Genomic DNA, 5,329 nt, shown 5'->3' with positions numbered 1-5,329 from the left:
AAGCCTATACTCTTATACTGTACATACCATTCCACTTCAACCACTTCAATAGATCAATTATATGTACCAACAGATCCATTAAAACAAGCATCTTCAAGATCTAATTAAACAGTCAAAAGCCACAGATCAGAAGCTACATATCATAATTTTTGAGTTATAGGTCCAAGTCCAATGATTTGTATAGTTATGAAGTTATATAATTTTTTTTTTATGGTTTTTAGCCTAAAAAATTTTTAAACAAAAAAAACAAATCACAGTACATATGTTATGATGACATATAATCACAAAAGGGTATTGCAGTATGATTATGACAAGATGTCATCATAATAGATATCCGTAGGAACAGATCATAATAGAGATCCGTATGATGAGACCATAATGATCTGTAGCCCTCACGATCTTAGCCAAGGTTCATACCATACCATCATACCCAATTTCATCATTTGAATTAAACATGACTGCAGCTCATAGCTATTGGGCCCTATTATTAAGAAATCGTTGTGTAAGGAACCAAAGGCTCATCATTAAATTAAACGTTGTGTGAAGAAACCAAGGGTTCGTTACATAATTGAACGTTGTATGAAGGTAGTAGGGCTCATCATTAATGCAAACGCTGTGTTGAAAGAGGTAAAGTAAATGATGTGTTTATTATGGAGTATTGGTAAGAGCCCAAACACATAGGAAGTGTTGTTTAAAAGAAAAAAAGAATTTTGAATACCTGAGAACCCTCTCTGAGGTATGCGTATGATGGTACGAGTATATTGACAACGAAAATGTCAACATACGAGTAAGAAATGCCATGACACACAAGATAATTCTACAGGGCCGGTAAAAAGGGAGTTTCCAATCCAAAAATAGCAGTTTCTTCCACTTGAACAGATATAAAAAGGCACACGAATAGCACTCAGGACAACATAGGCTCAGGTGGTTTTCTCGCAGAAACTTTGGTAAATTTTTCTTACAGCACAGGGTAAAAGAAGTAATTTTTTCTCACAACAACATTTTTCTTACAACACAGGGTAAAAATAGGTATTTTTTTCCTCATGTAAAATAGAACAGAGCCAGAACAATTCAACCTTTCCAAATTGCATAGAGACTACATAGAAATCTTTAGAGAAAAATAGTGGTTAACACTCTTAGAAAAATTCAATGGGCACAATGAGTTAACAGCCATGGAATTTGCCTCTTCATTCACTGGAGAAAGAGCCACTGTAGGGAACCTATCTTTTAGAGTCTCAGAGGATACAATTGCTGAAGCTATAAGCATAAGTCTAGAGGGAGAGAAGTATTTCAAAACAAAGAAGTTTAAGGAGAAAACCTGGGCACATTTTATATCTAGAACAAGGGTATCAACAGTTAATTGGAAATCAGGGATTCCTAGGAGTTGGCTCATTTATCCATGGGATGAAATAGTCTATGTGATTCAGAAATTCATAACATGTGAGGGCAGATACAATATAGTGTTCCTTTATCATATCAAACTGCTAATGCATCTAAGGGGAGACTGTGTTATAAGCTTGCCTTATTTTCTTTTTCAAAGCTTAACTAAGATGTCTAAAACTATACGAAAACAAAGAAGTAACAAGGATAGGAGCTTATATCATTTTGTTCTGGTGAAAATATTAATTGAGTTTGAATTGCAAGAGATAGGTGTGTCATGGAAAAAAAATTCGGTGACTAATGAATTTATAGTAGAATAAGAGAAGGAAGGGCAGCAACATCCAGAGTTATTAATTCATGTGGATGATATAGAAGAAGAATTTTCAGAGCACAGACCTATTATCTTTGCTCCATCCAACAACGATATAAAGACAATAAGAATGGTAAGAGAGAAAAATGAGAAAGCTGAGTAGGATAAAAATTTTACCACATACACAAGGAAGTCCAAAAAGAATAAATTTGGTCGAAGCAGTGGTAGAAGATGATATTTTACAACAGCCTCAGTATGATTATATACAAGGATTGGGAACAAGAGATAAGGAGAAGGAACCACAAGAATAGAAATTTTCAGGTAAGAAGAAAAGGAAGTTGGAAAGGAAAGTTGAAAAATTGCAGCAAAAACTTATGGAGTCTGAATTTTTGGAAAGGGTAGTGAGGAGAGAAAATGAAACTCTTAGAACTCAGAGCAAGAAATTTCAAGATGAAAATGAAAATTTGAAGAAAAAGGTCAGGAAACTCCAAACCTACAAGGTTCAGATTGGTAAGAGGGCCTATAAACTGTACAAGAAAAAGAAGGCAATCAAAACTAAATACCAAATTTTGAAGACAGAGTACAAGGCCCAAATGAACACCAATGCTCTACTCTAGGTAGTTAAGGTAGAAGCATAAGCAGAAACAGGCATTTTACAGGTTAGAATTCATTTGCATGAGGGCATGCAAAATCTTGAGTTTGGGGGAATGTTGGTATCAATTTATGACTGACCATTTAACTTAAAAATCCTCTCCTTCTCATCATTTCTTACCATTTAACCTTTATATTTCCTCCATAACCCCTATAAACTAAATGATATAATTTCATTGTCATTATTTTTATCTTGAAATTAATTTTTCAAATTGTTGTCTTAAAATTGAAATTTTCAAGAAAATTACAAGATGTTGTAAGTCCCTGTAATTGCTCCATGGTTTGACATGTTGCACAATAGGATGGAAAATTTGAAGATTGTGGGAAGACACCTAAATGTACAAAGATGGTGGATTACTTATCCACTTCCATATTTGAAGACTATAGGTGGATGTCAACGCTGGTCAAACCTAGCTACTTTAGCAGAAATTCTCGATTTTGTGAACAAAATTTTCTATTTTTGAGATTTTTGCCTAAATGGAGGATCTGATCCAATTCGAACTCCTTTGATGTAATTGATAGGATCTTATTAGGATACTAAGGAGTATGAATAGCTTCTTTTTGTTATGGAGATTTATGATAAATAGCTCAAAGAGAGAACTATGTTGGGGATTAGTTTTAAATATATGAAAAACTTGGAAAACACAGTTTATGTATTTTGATTCTCAGACTTAAATATAGGGCTATAGTATTGGGTTCATATTATGCTTTCAGATCCAATAGTTTTCTTCATTTGAGTTAGCCTACAGTGTCCTTTCAAAGTGTGGAAGGCCCCCCACTACGGAGCTGGTACACTCCTTCTTAAGTTTTCTTTATAAATTGCATAGATAGATTTGATATTTAGAATTTGTTATTTAATTCATGTGTTGCAAGTTCATGCAATTGAAAATTTTTAATTGAATAGATTTGTATTTGGTGTGAAAGATATTTGTAGGAAGTCTCAATCAATATTCATCTTGAAGTTGACATATATGTTTGCTATTTTATGATTTCAATTTTAGAGTTAGTTCATAGTTCAATTTCCATTCATTAAGATTTGTAATTGCAGAATTCAATCTATAGTTAGTGTTAAACACACATGGACAGAAAGAGGGATATGAAAGATAAAACATGCAAGTACATTTTTTTTATTAACATGAGATATACATTTATAGTACAATATGTGACTCTTGGGTTTCAGATCCCAAGGTCTCTTGGACTACTTAGTCTATTCAGTTTCCACACTAACCCATTTAGGATTAGGTGTCCAACATTCCCCCCCTTAATCCGAAGGGTTATGTATGAGTCCAAGAAGAGAGCTGTAATACAAAATGTGCAAAAAATGCATGGCAGCACTAGGCTGAATGTGCTCTATGAAATGTTGGTATAAAGGGCAGTGGTTTAAGGATGACCACCAACACTGGAACGCTTAGTGCAGTTCTCGGAACTCTTCCAAAACTGGCAAGAAACTGAAGTTTTCTGCTAGAGGAAGTGATCCTATTGTTTTAAAGAGGGAAACCTTCAACCATAAAAGGGAGGTCTCACCGCGCATAAAAGGTAAAACTTCAACCTGAAAAGGGAAGTCTCAACCTGTGACGGTTTAAGGATGACCAACAACTCTGGAATGCTTAATGCAATTCCCGGAACTCTTCCAAAACTGGCAAGAAGCTCGAGTCTTCTGCTAGAGGAAGTGTTCTCAATTGTGTTCCTGGAACTCTTCCAAAACTGGCAAGAAGCTGAAGTCTTCTGCTAGAGGAAGTGTCCCAGATTGCCAACTGAAGGCATGTTCACGGGCATCTTTGTCTCTGGCTACAACTTTGAAACTGGTGTGGCAGGTTGTGGCTCAGGCTCGCTTGATGTGACTTTGAAGCTTGTAGATGACCATCATTTCCCCCCCTGTCAGATACAAGGTGAGAAGATGGAGAAAACTCAACTGCAAGACTGTTCAATGTTCTGGAACAAGTTCTGACATGTGTTTGGAATATCTTCTTGGCTGTTGATGCCCATTGCCAAGAAGCGATCCATCCAAGATGAATCTTTGTTCTTGCAGGACGTTTGTTTTTGAAGCATCTATGTGAAGAATGGCTAGTTTTATGACAGTGCTTACATGGATGAAGATCAAAATAGTGATCTTTCAGATGGCCAACTCGGTCACAGTGTTGGCATTTCACGATCTGTTGTTGTTGTTGTTGTTGTTGCTATGGAAGAGGGGCAGAGTCTAGAACAGCTGAAGCTGAACTGTCATGAGGAGCAGGTGAACTGTCATGAATGAATCCAGCACTCTGAAATTGAATGGGCTTGGCGTAGTCTGGAATATGAAAGGAAAAGTCCTTGTCATATCCAAGACCAGTTCTGTGCTTGTTGTGGACAAGTTGTTCCCAAGGTCTGATGATGGGCTTGGGAAGTGCAGATTGAGTTTCTGCATCTGCATGTACAACTGCTACTTTATTGGGTACTAAATCTGAATCAACTGTAACATTATTGACTTGCTTCTGATGGGTTGCAGTGTCAGTGTTCTGAACAGAAACATGTTCAGAATGACTTCTCTGTTTTAATTCTTCTTGATGTAGCTGAGATTCAAGCTACAAAAATTCGATCTTTTCCTGTGCATTTTGTAGACATGTCTGAATTTCAGAGAGAGATCCTATGCTGATTTTTAATGTGTCATCAACAGTGGATTGTATAAGAGTTTTCATGAACTCTAATACTTCACTAATTGTAGCCATTTTTTCTCAATAGAAATGCACCACTAGAAACTTGTTTTGGAGTGAAAATGTACCCTAAATAATCACAATGCTTGCAACAAATAGCAGACAATCTGGTGCATATAATGCTGATATCACCCCAACAATTAAAGCAATCTTCTCATTAGAATCTGTTGAGAAAAACATATTTGTTTGTTGCACATAAATTTATGCCCAAACTGCACAATAGGAACAAGTAAATTGAACAAGCAGCAACTTTAAATTGAATTGGATCTTTCAAATACTCCTTCACTTTCTCGTCCAG

The sequence above is a fragment of the Pinus tabuliformis genome, chromosome 4_1 (genome assembly GCF_031772625.1).
Source record: "Pinus tabuliformis cultivar Carrire ecotype Pingquan chromosome 4_1, CPIR1, whole genome shotgun sequence".
Lineage (NCBI taxonomy): Eukaryota > Viridiplantae > Streptophyta > Pinopsida > Pinales > Pinaceae > Pinus > Pinus tabuliformis.
The sequence above is the reverse complement of the archived record's forward strand: the minus strand, read 5'-3'. Positions refer to the sequence as shown.